The sequence below is a fragment of the Cylas formicarius genome, unplaced genomic scaffold, assembly GCF_029955315.1.
Source record: "Cylas formicarius isolate icCylForm1 unplaced genomic scaffold, icCylForm1.1 PGA_scaffold_3__17_contigs__length_32017465, whole genome shotgun sequence".
Lineage (NCBI taxonomy): Eukaryota > Metazoa > Arthropoda > Insecta > Coleoptera > Brentidae > Cylas > Cylas formicarius.
Genome location: NW_026844326.1, coordinates 18,197,947 through 18,214,361, shown reverse-complemented (window position 1 = coordinate 18,214,361; position 16,415 = coordinate 18,197,947). Strand labels below are relative to the sequence as shown.

At 32.1% G+C, this 16,415-nt stretch overlaps 1 protein-coding gene across 5 annotated transcripts in view; it reads left to right on the top strand.

The window, feature by feature from the left end:
• The window catches only part of LOC132700211 (neo-calmodulin-like), an 87,447-nt gene that overhangs the window by 11,631 nt on the left and 59,401 nt on the right, over positions 1–16,415 (top strand). For 2 of the 5 annotated variants that reach the window (XM_060667409.1, XM_060667407.1), the window contains exon 1: positions 9,719–9,815. The exons of 2 other annotated variants lie outside the window; for them this stretch is intronic. The gene's annotated coding sequence lies outside the window, so the exon portion shown is untranslated. Of the gene's footprint in view, positions 1–9,718; positions 9,858–16,415 lie in introns of those variants that run through there. One more of the 5 variants, XM_060667408.1, reaches the window with a different exon arrangement.

The following is a 16,415-nucleotide window of genomic DNA, read 5'->3' as shown; positions in this document are numbered from 1 at the left end:
TCCGAAGTTGGGAGACAGTATATACCCCTGCCGCACTCCTCGACGAATTTGAATTTGCAATGCAACGAATGTCTTTTTGATCCAAATTAAATCTTTTGAGAAGCTGCATAAGTTTATGATGTTGTACTTTATCAGTAGTAGTCTATAACACATAAACACAAGTTTTTCCGCTGGTCATAGCAATAGCAAAACTTAAAAAATCTGAGGCTAATGATCCTGTGTTCTATGCGTTTTCGTGCGCTGGTCTTCTTTGGTAGAGGAATAAAATTTGAAGATAGCCACTGTTCCGGGTCAGTGTCATATATTTGGTTGAATAACTTGTAAAGTACTGCAATCCTGCCCAACTGCCTTATAACTGTTAGGGATTTGTAAAGCATTTTTTATCCCTTCTTTAGTAATAGATGGCTATGAGTTCTTCAGTCTGTCTATTGTCATGAAAGAGATTTTCTACATAGTCCTTCCATATTTTGCACTTTTCGGTATCGCATATAACTATTTGGTTATTTCCATTCACTAATATATCTAAGCTTCGTTTTTTAAAAATGCCAGCGGTTTCTTTGAGTCTTTTATGAAGGTTGATGTCATCATATCTGTGTTGCAGTTGTTCGATTTCGTTGCACTCTCTTATAAGCTATTCGTTTTTATTTTAGTTTTTTGTACTGGTCTTTATCATCTTTGAATTTTCTGCATTCACCCGTGAAATTCTGCTATTCATCGGTCATCCAGTTGTGCTTTTTATATATGCATTCCAGAACATTTTGTGAGGTGATTTTCAGCACATTTGCTATTTCTCCCCATGATTGTCGGCATCACCGATTTGGGATATAATTTCTAAATCTGCGAATTTAACTGGTTAGTTAATTCGGTTTTAATGCCTGAATTAAGTAGTTTATCCAATGCTATCGGGCATCTTCGTGTTTCAATTTTAGGCTTTAAGAGCGACACTTTCAGTACGGCCATTACTAGTACTAATATCAGCGCCAGGATACGTACACGCCGTTTTAATAGAAGACGCAAATCTAGTCGTTATAAGTATGTGATCTAATTGGTTACGAATTATGTTCCCTGCCTTATCTCTTGGTGATTGCCAGGTGTACAGCCGGTGAGGATAATGCTGAAACCAGGTATTAGGGACTGTCATGTTTTCTTCTTGACAAAAGTGTAAGTCGGTTGTCTCTTTCATTTCTTGTACCCAGGCCAAAAGGTCCAGTTTTCAAATCAAGTTCTTCCTAGTTTAGTATCTTGATCTTCCATTATTATATTAACTTCTTGCTTCTTAGTTAACTTCACTGTAGAACTGTTCTACATCTTGACCTACTGCATAAACCCGGATCACCTGGTTTGGTTTTAATTTTCTTCGAAATCATCAATCCCACAGCATTTATGTGATTTCTGTCCTTACTATCAGCGTAGTAAAAAATTCAGTTTTCTACAGTACATGTTTCAGAGTGTCTGCGACTCCCAGAATATCCAGTTTTAGTCCAGCGTTAATAATTTTTATTAAACCAATTATTTCCTAAGTAAAGTAGGATATACTAATATAATGTAAATACAATTTTGAATTGCATTAAACAGAGAGTTTAGCTCCATCTGACGGATGATCTAGAAATTTGAGACAAAAAATCGATCAAGAGAAAATTCTGAAAATTATTTTCGAGTTTCTGTTGGCGTATTGCCCATCTTGAATTTTTAAACCCGGTTTATGCAAAATTCTTATATTAACCATATTTAACCTACCTAACCAAAAAAGGTTTAATATAAGATGCACTTTTCTGATATAATAAAAATAAGCTTTACGTAATATGTGGCAAATTGAAGTCCATCAATTTTTCTCCCCCTCTCAATATAACCCACGGTGTCGATCAAAATGAAGACAAAATGAAATTCAAACTTATTTGCATCTACTCAGCCAACAGTGGTGATACGATTTCGATTTGAATACAGAAAAATAGCACCCTTAAAACATGGTAAAAAATATCTTCGGATAATACAGGTCTACAAAATTAAACTTTTTGACAGATGTTTTCATTTTGAAAACAGATTTTACATAATTTTGGTAGTCTGATTTCAGAAATTCCATGCATTCATTTGAATCATGTAAAGTTTTTTGTAAATATTAAAGGAAAACAAAACGATCTTAATAAAATAAGTTACTTTTTTTTCAGTGAAAATGTGGAATTCTAGTTAGGATCCTAGTCAGGAATATTTTTGCAATATACTCGGTCCTTCCTGGGTATAATAGTGACATAATCCTTTTTTGCGATCCCGGTAAGGCCAGTAAATGCTTGTCACGAAGTCTAGACGGTAACAATTCGGTTGCACCTTTTGGAAGGCGAAAAATCTCTAATTAAATCATTTAATTCGCTTTGGAATTAACTTCCTTTGATTCTGACGATATGACGTTTTCTAGTTCTTTTGGGGCGGTAAGGTATCGATACATCTGGTCCGTGAGGAACTGGTCCAATAGCACATTCACAGTGATTCCTACGATCTCGCTATACCATACGAACACCCAAACTTAAACATTTCTTCCTACCTTTTCGCCAGTTTCTTAATGCTTCGACGCAAACGGAACAAGCAGTATGAGGAGCTCAGGAGTTGTCTTGGTCGCCAATTTTTATATCAAAATAAACGTGATATTCATTTTTCACAACAGAAGTTATAGTTTGCCTTTTTTTTATTACGACATAACTACCACAGATATAACAAGAGAGTTTTGGATTGTTCACACAATGTCTTATTTTCTTATTTAGACGTCCTAGAACACTATAAATATGCAACAACGAAGACAACAGCCGAGCACATTGCATATTGCATTGCGCCAACTCTCTTGCTTTAAAGAGGAAATAAGATAGAGGGAAAGGTCGCGTATACTGTTACGAATGCCATCTATGATTTGTGTTCAAGTACTAAAGTACTGCCATGGCAGTTTAAAGTAATATGTCCCTGAAAATACTCTAGAAGCTTGTAACGGAAAACAACACATTATTTACAATTTAATAAAAAAAAATTAAAACTATATCGACATAATTTTTTTTTCACATTTTACCTTTCAAATTTTAAATTGAATTGAACCGTACGTCCCGCGCCCATATTCACCAGAGGCGTTGAAACTCGTCTTCGCTTTTTAACATTGCCACTAATGGGAGCCTTCAACCTCTATCTTATACTGTTTGAGAGGAATCCATATTATCCAGTGTTGTCAAATCACATTTATTTTCATAAAAATCAATTCATTTAAAAATCATGACTAACATGGAACAAATATATTCATGTCTTAGGTATATTAATAAAATAACATTTTTAAGATTTTTTTTATAACGCTCTAGCGTTATAAAAAAAATGACGTGATAAAGCAAAAACATGGCGTTTTTTGGAAAAAGGGATCCCAAAAATATACAAAGAAGCAAACTGCTTTCAAACATCAAAATCACTGTAGATCTGTGTAATTAAATTAAATTAAAATTAAAATCAACAGTCACTTCTGACGTTAATTTCTTGATGAATATAAATGAATTTTGATGTAGTTTCGGAATATCGAAATAGCAGGAATAGCAGGAAGGCAGGAATTTTAGAACCATTATTAATTTCATTTATTGAAGTGTATTTATTTTATTTACATTTCTACATAGATAACAGAGAGTACCCAAAAATATTCCAAGAACGGTTTTATCGTTTCAATAATGACCAGAAGAATTTTTTGACTATAAATGTAGCAATAATAAGCAAGATAAAGCGCTTAGTTGAAACGTAAATTTAAATAAATTTTCATTCATTTCTCTTGAGTAAGGTTGGAAGTTTGTCCCTTTCGCCATATTTGCTGTGGCCCCTTCAGAGCGCTGTCTGAAATTAAGCTATGTACACACTTTAAATATTTAAGGGGGGTGTCAAGAAAAGGTGAGACTAGTAATTTAAGACCGCGTGCTGATGAAGCGAATAGCATGTTGCAGCCAAACGTCAGCTTAAAAGAGTTCAAATCCGTAAAAGAAAAAAACCAGTAGCAGTGTCTCGACAATACTATCGGATGTCTCATTCTCATTTTTATATAAAATAAAGAAACTGCAATTCCGTAAATTGGGCATTTTTTACTTATTTTAAATACATTTTCCCAATTGAATTTGCACTGGATTTACTGGCAGGTTCATCTCATTAAACATTTCCCCTCCTATATATGCGGGCTTAGTGTAAATTACCGTTCGAAAAACAAATTACCGTGTTGTATCCATTCCGAACAGTTTTGGCAAACAAAACTCACTGAATTTCGGAGCGACCCCATTAATTTCCACAAACAGCAGGAGTAAGCAAGCCGCATATCAAACAGAGATCAACAAATTTAAATAATATCCGGTCTTGGTGCTTACATATTCGAACAGTTTTTTTTATCTTTCAATATTTACATGAATTTTACAAGCCTTTTGTGTGATATTCACATTTGTTAGACATGGTGTTTAGAAATGTTGATACGAATGTGTGGGGGCGAAAGTAAACTCAAACATGGTATTAAATTTTATCTGGTTGCAAATGTAGTGCAGTAAAAATTGCGTAATTAAAAAAAATCTGCAATAACACAACCGTGCTAGTTAAGAAGAGTCTATATTTATAGAATTCAGTTTCTAAATATATTTTTTAGTTTGCAACTTTACAATTTATGTTAAGCAGGTTTAGGGCTTAGTTTGGTGAGAAACTAACAATTTACCATTCTTTCCATAGGGTATTTAGTGCGTGTTGGATGATTACGAATTTAAGTTAACAAAATTATTTAAATTTGAAAAAAATCTGTCGGGCAGGCAAATCTGGCAGTGCTTAGATCAAGTTTTACATGAGAACTTTCAGTGAAATGTTCTTATACGAACAATATAACCCACCAATTCAAGTGGGATTTACGTAGCACATTTACATCTACCGGATCTTTCAAAAATTGTTCCGCTAATTTCTACAGCACAAATAATATTTAAAAGTAATAAAGATATGTCTGATAATGCCTCTTTCAGCAAAAGGAATCCCAAGAAAACGTTATTTTTTACAATGCTGCAAAAAAGGCACTATATTAGAGCTATTAGCCGAAGCTAGTTGGATTAATTTTATCTCATTTTAAAAGATAATTCATAGATATCCAATGATGTATAACAGCTCTTTCGACAACACCGGGCCTTTATCAAATACAAAATTTAACAATATTCAGACACCTAGATATACAAACAGGTAGTAATAGATTTTCTAATTACTGGTGTAGGGATATTAATTTAAATTTAATAACAGAGACGCATTTAAATCCAACTGGTTATTAAGTAATAGATTTGAATATTTCTTCTTGTTAATATCCATAGTTTCCAACAAATTTCGTTTTTTGATTGATTATGTTAAATATCAAAAATATCGTCAAACTTGTGCATTGGCAAATTTAAATGAATGGCATAGTTAGACTCGAACATTTTCATACGCCCTAGACCGAATTAGATAGCTCTTAAAACTTTTTGGACTTAACTATAACTAAACTACAGAACAAATTAGATTTTTCCATTTACCGTAAACCCTCACACACGGACATAATACATAATAACTTTAATCACCCTTACACACACAATGGCTGCATGTTATGCTTTTATCTGTAAACTACTTAATATACCACTTACCGCAGAATTTTTTTTAAAAGATTTAAATATTTTAAAACAAATAGCTTTTATCATGGATGACGGCCCCTCTTTGATAGATATAATTATAACTAAAAAGCAGTTTTAAATATGTAAATCTGAACTCTATCTATCTCACATTAAACACCGAACCAAAAATTTATATAATCTAAATTTGGGCTTTTAAAACTGAAAACACCATAGAACAGTTTTTAAAAAACAATAAAACTAAATTACGTCATAAATCAATAACTGTGGAAAAATTTTTTGCTCTAATTTAATAGTGGTAAATGGATTTTCATCAAGTAAAAGCCACCAAACTACTTATATAATTTTTCCTTGCGAATTAGATTTCGATGTGCCATAATCTGGTGGATAGGCTTGGTGCACTGCGAAGTTGGTAAGTATCCAGGGACTTGTAATTAAACCCTTTTCAATTTTGCGTGCGCTTTTTTGTAAAGAAAGCAGCGACCGAAAACAAAGTTTTTCAATTCATTTCCCCGTTTTCGGATCTGAATTGTCAATTTGCGGTGAGGTGAACGTCGTCGCCATAGAAACGCGGTCGTTTTCGCTCTACAAGAGAATCAATCTTGAATATTGTTCGGATATTGCAGTCGTATAAAACCGTGGCAAGGATGCATCGATAGATTGAATCATTTTAGGTCACTTGTTTTTGTTTTTCGATATTTTGTCCGCCTTTTTTATTACTAGGTTACTGAACTCTGAATAAGAGTTAAAGAAGGGTCACTTATATTCAATTTTTATAATTTAATTCGTATTTGTGTAGGTGAATAACAGGTGAACATGAATTTAAAAATATCTAGGTTTTGTTTTCCCTTTTATAAGTAAGTTTTTGATGAAATGTCTTGTACTGTTATTATTACTACTATTGTTAGATAATTACATTAATGAAAAAACATTGGTGAAATATAAAACAGTTCAAAAAAGTGCACATTTGCACTATTGCAAATGTGCACTGCATTTTCGGAATACAACATTCTATTAAGAGTCAGTTTGTGTCATTAACAGATTCGTATAGACGTCCCGATCAATAAAGTCTGGAACTAAGAAAATAAATGTTACAATCATCTACTACAGAAATAGCATATCAAAGACTGCTCTTTAGAAGTATATTTATAAGTGAGGCAATTTACAAACTGCTTTTAATTTCTAGTCCAGTCTTACTAGTTGTTCCTAGATCTAGATCCTAAAGTTACTTACTAGGAAATAAATTATCTTCATTCTTCTTGTTTTTCTAGAAAGCTTTTTTTTTAAATGGTTATGATAATGTGCAAATCAAATTACTACCAAAAAATAAATGTTCTTTATGCAATGAAAAAAAAATGTTTCACAAAAGTATTGTAATCTTTCAATGTCGTGTAGATATTTTGCTCAGGGCCACCAAAGTTGCTTGATATTGACTCAGCGGATTACTGGCTATGGAGTTACTTATTTTAAAACCATGTACCACCGGTAGATGTCAGCTCCAACGCCTCACGCGCTTTGGTGCATTTGGTGTACCATCGATACCCCACTTATTCCCATCAGGCCAGTCGTCCATGCATTTCCAGGTTCATTTCTTATAGGTATTGTTAGCACTCCGTGACTGTTGAGTAAATCGGTGCCTTCACACACACTTGCAGTTTTCAGTTGCATTATTCAGATATGCAGTGGCCGAGACTCACTAGGACGTTGTAGGAATTGTGTTAAAACCGGGTCTTACGTCTTATCAGTATGTTCCGAACGATTTCTGAAATGAGACTTCCAGTGTAGCGATTAATTTATTCCCCAGGGGTTCAATTTTCGAAGCTGGAAATGGATTCTAGGACAAGGATGTTCTGTCCTCTTCTCTCGTATTTATTTTCACAACAAATTAACAGTGATAGAGGATGGTTCTTACGAGAGAACTGTTTTCTATGTTTTAAAAATTAGGCTTTGGAAGTTATGGTCTCAACTTGAGTGAGGGGAATTAAATTTACATTGAATATAATACATTCCATCAATAAAAATTTATTTTGAAAGAAACTGGATTCTATTTACATTTTGTTATGAGTTTGTTCAAGGTATAAATAAGTTAATAATCAAAATCGAAGACGTTAATTGGATTAAAAAGTAGATTTTTTAAAATTTGTCGATTAATCTTTCGGATACAACACGCATACAACGGCACGAATATCCAGACCATTGCCACTTCACTTGGGTTAGTCAATATTTTGTAAAATCGAAGATTCCCTCGCAGCAAATTGGATCTAATACATCGAACTATTTAACTCGTTTCTACTACCATAGATGACGCTTTTATCAGTTCGGGTCAAAATCGATAATGCCGAAACCGCTTGCTGGATTTTTTAAAATAGGGTCTGTGTAATTTAGACTTCACTTTAAAATTTGAATCTGCCTGTTGTTGTGGCTCTTAAGGTCATTTTATGAGAAAAAGTTAAGAATAAGGTCGGTTGTCTTCTTAAAATTTAATTAAAAAAGCAATTTTTGTTTTGGACGTTTTTTCCCGTCAGGTTTGGTAATTGGTTAAAATAATTCAGAGCTTCAGACCATGAAGTACTATACAATTATTTCTTGACTTCACTTGGTGTAACCAAAACTGTTGGAAACTCGAAAGGGGTAAACAAACATTTTGGACTCCAGTTAGAGATGCGTTTATATAAAATTGAGAAAGATGGTTGGTAAGGCAAACACGCAAGCAAGGACGAACTTTTTTACTTATAGTTTTGAAATACCCAGGATGCATAATTTCGAAAAATTACTTTCAGAGGTATATGAAACCCAAAGACATGTTTTACAATTATCTAGTAATAAATATATGCCTTATATTTTTTTCTCTCTTAAATGTTAATGCCATGTTGCCAACTTATTGAGAATAGATAGAAAATCTTTCAAAAAACATTGTTTCCTGTTATCTCCTATAACTCTTCCTCCGCACCCTTTTTAACATTAAAAGTGGAACTATCTAGTGACCCCTGTATGTAAAATTAACATTCAAAAATGAAATAGACGATTTACTTAAAATTAAGTGTTTGATATCATAAAATTGTATTTGCCAAAAGTAGGGTCTGAAAGTAGTAGAACTAGTAAATGATTACTTAAAAAATACAATTAGTTATCAAATTATCTTCTTTAGAAATCATAACTCAAATTTTGTTACATTGACTGACACAGATTTTTTGCATTTTTTGTTGATTATTTATTATTATTATTATTATTTCCTTTTGTCTCAGACGGTAGGTTTATCTTAAGTTTCATTTTATATTAATTTTTAGCTCAAAATAATAACAAAAATTACCTAAAATGTATTATTTATTAATAACAAAAACGTATTTTTGGGCAAACACTAAATGAAATTGATTATTTAAATTTAAAATGTGCCTTATCCAGGCCTTTACAACATTTTTGGGTACATCTTATAATAATATTGTTTAATTCCGTTTTTTTGTTGTTGCAGTATATTGAATCTTATTATTATTATTATTTTACAATGAAAATAAAATCTTAAATGTATCTTTCGATGTTATTCAAGATAATGTGTTGTTTGTCTTTGTCTCGCTATTGCGCCACTCTGTATGTACTAAAAGTAAGACATTTTTTAGAAAATTCGACATTTAACGTGGCATATTCAGCCTAAACATTTTTGTTTCAAGTTGCAGGTTTGAGAGACAAACGCCTTTGAAGGAAGGAAGAATATCAAAAATTATAGGAGAGGCAATGAGAAGAGGTGGCTAATAAAATGATCCTTCAAATTCCATAAACCTCCTCCAAATATCCGTTTTAGATAATACGTACCATTAATACAGTGTCCAGCAGTTTAGTTTATTTCTACTTTTGTCCAAGCTTCAATTTTTTTTAGTATCTGGCTGCCGCTGAAGCATTCTCCAATATTTTTCTTATACTTAAAATGTGCGTTCTGGACGCGTGGAAGAGTAACATTGAAAAATCCTCGTGTGGGTCGTTAGTTCTGAGTCGGTGGCTCCTCTGTCTCTCCTCGTCTGAGCTGCCGAAATTGTTTGTTACACCATTGCGCGAAATCTGCACAGGTTGATATCCACGCGCTCATACCGTTGCCAGTTCCGTAACGGCGTGCCTTGGGTTCGTTTCTATCCCAGACCGGAGTTCATAATATAACAGTGACGAGCACGTGCTTGCGAGTATGGCCACTTCGTAGAATGCTCAAAGGTTTGAGAAAGTAGAGCCGCACGGCAATCATTTTGGGAATCCGTTAAGTGTTTATCCGACAATGTTTGCGTTTTTTAGAGCCACTTCGGTTGGATTTCGAGCAGTGCTAGTTAAAAAATAATTACATACCTACGATAGCTCTAGCTTTCCACAAGAATTGTTATTTCTAATATTAAATGAGTATCTCTCAAGCGCACTGAAACCGGAATTCTAATAGCAATAAAAAATAATAATCTTATTATAATAGTTGAAAAAGGTATTAATTTGGAAAAATAGATGTACGAATTTAATTATAATGTTTGATCATGCTCATACCCATTACTTTATAATGGCGTTCATTTATGAAAAGTTTCTTATGAATGAGCGATATGAAAAATGAGATGCATTGATGGTCACATTTTCATCAAGTACATTTCAAGAAAGTAAATAAAAAATGAACCCATTTTTTTTATTATTGCCTCATTGTTATGGTGATCAGCACGCTTATTGATCACAACCATATCATCGATGTCAGCCTAATATTTTTTGTGGTTCCTATAGTTGCATCTAAAAATTCTCCATTTTACATGTTATTATTTTTTGGCAACAAAAGTAATTAATCAATCAAGTTACAAACCAATCAGTCTGATTATTTTAAACCACAAAACCCAGAGCTTGCAATACGTGTTATTCCAAATTGCGATAAAATTTTAATATCACAATACTAGTTTAATAGAGTGCCATATTCGGTCTGTCACTAACCAAATTTTGATTTCAGCATTTGAATGGTCAAATTGAGGGTTCATTACAATCGATTAATTGCTCAGTTAATATTTTATTAGTTCCCAGAGAATCCATTACCTGAAATTGTTTTAGATATTTTTTATGTTAAAGTCGACATTTTTTAATGATGATGAATCAAGGAAAGAAAAAACGCAATTGGAAAAATTGGTTACCATCATTTTATCAAATAACTTCGCCTTATTGTTAACTTTTATTTTACTCAAGACATGGCTAAATTTGTGTTGTATATTTTCTGCTGATTTTGCCTGTTTTGCACGAAACCTCTGCCGGAATCCATCGTTTCAGTAGTTTATTTTTCCTTTGGATCAGGTCAGTGATCACCGGGAGGCAGGGATAAACAAAACCCTCGGGAAATCAACTTTAGAACAAAACTAGTTGGCGGACGTTCGCATTTCCTATTTTGATTTTTTATTTTTGTTCTCCGATCGGCCCGTTTCTTGTTTTGTTGTGTTGCTCTTGGGGTAAACAAATGTAAATTAATGTCATGCATATTGCTAGATTGGCTAGTCTCTTTTTAGCATTTATTCTACGTGATCGACAAAATCATAGATCACAATCCAAGGCCTATTTTGTTTCTTGAATAGTAACACGCTAATTTCGCAAAGTCCCCTTTTTCGTTAAAATATGTACACCTAGTTAGAAATAGACTAACATCAAGTAAGATATATAAATAAATAACAAAATAAATGAATATAAAAATTAAATCTGCAGCTCGAGTTTGTTAACAATAAAAAATAAAAACTGTAAGGAGAATAGTAATAATTAATATTTATTTTATTAATAAATAAATAAATGCTTCGGTAAAATAATTTTGGGGAAAATAGTATGCCTAATAAATAGTTGATTTTCTACTATATATTTTTTTAAAATGCGCTGCATATTTTCAGTTAATAAAATCTAATATTGTATTCCTAGTACATCTCACTTATCCACCATTGCAGTAATGAGAAGACTATCTTCAACTAGATTTGAGAGGACAAGTCCCAATTAAAGAACCAACATAATAATAGTTGTAAGGTCTGTATTATAATTTGTAAATTTGTGATAGTTTATATATGAAAAAAAAAAGAAATAGCATTTGAACATGAACAAAAAGAACAAAAGTTCAATATACAGCTTTTACACGATGAGTCAATACGGTACTTATATCAGCGAAGAATAGACCAAAAACTGAAAGAATTCAGCCTCGACGACCTAGGGACAACATACGAGCATATAAAAACATGCATCAAAGAAGCAGCTACTGAAGCTCTCGGAGAGAAGGAAGAATCACAAAACCAACATAAAATAGACATTAATAAAGACCTAAGGGAAATCATAAATGAAAAGAAGGAACTTTATATGAAGTGGTTAAATACAAAAACAGATGAAGTTAGAGAGATATACCGAGAGAAAAATCGAGAAGTCAAAAGAATAGTACAGAAAGAAAAGAACAACAAATGGAAAGAGGCCTGCAAAAATGTGGAACAATATATAGGAGGAACGCGTAATTCAGAATCCTGGCGTCTAATTAAATCTCTTAGAACTAATAGGAAAGAAAAAGTACATCTAGAATACATATCAGATACTATGTGGGAAATACACTACAAAAAACTGCTAACAGAGGATAGACCTACTTTTATTGGAGAAAACTCGGAGACAACATCAGACGAACAAAAGGATATAGATCTTAGCTTAGAAGAAGTAAAAATGGCCATTAAAAGTATGAAGAATAATAAAGCTGCCGGCCCAGGAGGCATTGTTCCTGAACTAATAAAATACGGATCAGAAAAACTATACCGAATGATACACCAAATGTTTCTAAGAGCAATAAATGGAGAACAACTACCAAAAGAGTGGACAACTGCATATATGACATCGATATTCAAAAAAGGCGACCGTAAAAATTGCGAAAATTACAGAGGAATTAGCGTAATATCATCTATGTGAAGACTATATGGAAAACTCGTAAAGGCAAAACTAGAAATAGAAATAAAAGGCAAAATTGGAGAAGAACAAACAGGTTTTACGGCGGGTCGATCTTGTATAGACCACATATATACACTATACAACAAGTGATAGAGAAGAAAATGGCTAAAAATAGAGCGGTTCACTTAGCCTTTATAGACCTAAAAAAAGCATACGACACCATACCCAGGGGGATACTATGGAAGGCAATGAAGACCATCGGATTGCCACAAAAATTAATAGAGACCGTTAAAAAAATGTTTGAAGGAAACCAAATATCTATAAAAATCGAAGATAGACTCTCAAAAAGCTTTAAAACAACAAAAGGGCTGCTACAAGGATGCTCCACATCACCAACATTGTTTAAAATATTTCTAGAGGAGATCTTAAAACCATGGAAGAAAAAATGTGAACAAATGGGAATTCCAATCAGAAGCGACTGTCTTTACACTTTAAATTTCGCGGACGACCAAGTTGTACTCGCACAAGACGAAGAAGGCCTAAGTTACATGTTACGAAAACTGAAGGAAGAATATGAGAAAAATGGAATGGAAATAAATTTTTAGAAAATGGAATACCTGGCAACAACAGAAGATGGAGAAAACTACCTACAAGTCGATGAAAATCATCAAATAAAGAGAACCAAAAATTTCAAATACTTAGGTTTCATAATATCTCAAAAAGGGACAACAGAGAAAGATCTTGGAGGGATGAAGTAGAAATATATATATATATATGTATATATATATATATATATATATATATATATATATATATATATATATAGCGCGAGCATTGAAGATGCCAAGTGAGATTTTGGCGAAACGTCTGCAGGATTCCAGTCGGATGCAAGATTTGCAGGATTCCAGTCGGAGTTCAACGAGCGAACGGATGATATCCCGGAATATAGTGTCATCATATATATATATATATATATATATATATATATATATATATATATATATATATATATATATATATATATATATACATATATATATATATATATATATATATATATATATATATATATATATATATATATATATATATATATATATATATATATATATATATATATATATAGAAGATCTTGGAGGGATGAAGTAGAAATATATATATGTATGTATATATATATATATATATATATATATATATATATATATATATATATATATATATATATATATATATATATATATATATATATATATATATATATATATATATATATATATATATATATATATATATATATATATATATATATATATATATATATATATATATATATATATATATATATATATATATATATATATATATATATATATATATATATATATATATATATATATATATATATATATATATATATATATATATATATATATATATATATATATATATATATATATATATATATATATATATATATATATATATATATATATATATATATATATATATATCTGGGTCTACCCCTTTTCCTTCTACCTATGGGGCTCCATTCTGTTATCTTCTGTATCCACCTATTTCTGTTCGTTCTTCTTACATGCCCATACCATACCAATCTCTTTTCTTCAATCAATGTTAAGGCATCTTCCTTGACACCCATTCGCTGCCTGATCTCCTCGTTTCTTACTTTGTGTATTCTCGAAATTCTACAACTTCTCCTCCAGTATTCCATTTCAGTGGCCTGTATTTTACTTTTGTATTTTTTGTTGATCACCCAGTTTTCCGCGCCGTATGTCATTACGCTCTGTACTATGGTGTTAAATATATGTGATTTAGTGTGTCGAGTGATGTGTCTATCCCAGAGTATTGGATTTAGTTGTCTGATACAGTTTCGCGTCTGGCCTAGTCTACTGTTCATTTTTTCCTCTGTTGTCCCTTTTTGAGATATTATGAAACCTAAGTATTTGAAATTTTTGGTTCTCTTTATTTGATGATTTTCATCGACTTGTAGGTAGTTTTCTCCATCTTCTGTTGTTGCCAGGTATTCCATTTTCGAAAAATTTATTTCCATTCCATTTTTCTCATATTCTTCCTTCAGTTTTCGTAACATGTAACTTTATATATATATATATATATATATATATATATATATATATATATATATATATATATATATATATATATATATATATATATATATATATATATATATATATATATATATATATATATATATATATATATATATATATATATATGACAATTGTTACAAGTAACACTTAGGAAACCGCGCAAAGCACCGTGTACACCGAAATTCTCCAGTTTTACGGCAATTAGGTGGTGTATTTTATCAAAAACTTTGGAGAAATCGGTGTAAACGCCACAAGTTTCGCACCTCTGCTCACTGATTGGTGCCAAATTAGTTAAAATTGATCTTATACAAAAAAATCCTTGCTGATTCGGGTCAATACGCCCCTTAACAATAAAGAATAATTCTCCAAAACAAGTGACTCATACAACTTGCCGAAGTAGTTTAAGAGAGAGATCGGTCTGTAGTTAGCTACATTGCTCTTATCACCAGATTGCAAAATGGGCACGACTTGGGCGATTTTCCAAAATCTAGGATATTTACCGGTAAAGATGGATTGATTGATTGTATAGTCCAGCTCGCTTTTGGGGATTAACAGAGTATAAAGATTTCTTTACATTTTCTTTCGATATATGATCAACGTTTTTGTGATGGAATTGGTTTTATTAGTGAAAATGGTATAATTCGATTAATATTTGATCATTTTCTGCTACATGCAGACACGCTTTTAAAAATAACAAAATACTAACAGTAATTAGCATCCCAAACGAAAGCTTCAGTCCGGACAATATTGAGTTTTGACCTGTCCTAACTACTGTACTGTATAGCTGAAAGAATGAATAAATTATTGTTATTATTATTTTAAGAGGAAAAATTAATGTTTTAGTTCTTCCAAGTTTCATTGCTCCACAATGATAACTATTAAATTAGTTATAGACCCATATGGGCCGATGGATCCACTACTTTTATCCAGAAAGAAACTCTTTTTTATGAGCTTTAGGACCGTAACAAATGAAACTAAAATTTTGAACTGGTTGGGGAATATTAGAAGGATATTTTGAATATTTTCAGCACAAAAAGTGGAGAAATGTCCTACTCCTTTATCTTGGACGTGCTTTAAATGCTGAAGCCATTATATATAAAAAAATACAATGGCTCGACAACTGGGTTTCCGCGCCATTCTATTCCGATCGATCGAAATCAATTAACGGTCCATTAATGAAATTTTCAAAGTTTAAATCGTTTTGCTTGAAAGTGTGACGGGCACACGGAACAAAACGTCAAATGTCGAAAGTGTTGGCCATTATGCCGTCCCCCAATTGGTCCGTTACATTTCTCGGCGTTTAATTAAAATTTCCTGGCGAAATATTCGGGAAGTTTCGTCCTCGTGAACGATTGTTAGTTGTTTTCTGAAGAAACGCGACATACGGTCTGAAAGCACTACGGAAACTAATTGCGTTTTGATCGAGGCTTTTAACTTGTAATGGGTTTCGGTTTAATCGATTTCGTTATCCAATTAAGCATCAGGAGTTCGATTTGAAATCTTTGAACTTGAGGTGTAACTAGAAATTTTCCGTAAATTTTCAATCAAACCAGAAATGTAAGATGTAATGCATGAAGGCACAGACACATACATTTTTCGATGTATGTTGAAAGCTAGTCAGTTTTGGAGTTTCACGGTCTTAAAGTAATATTTAGAAAATAATAGTAAAAAAACAAGCATGAAAACCTCTGTCTCTTTAATACACCTTCTACTTCTTCTTATTTCTCGGATCTTAAGATTGTCGTGTCGTGTTTTGAAAGAGGCAGCTGTAGTTGTAGTT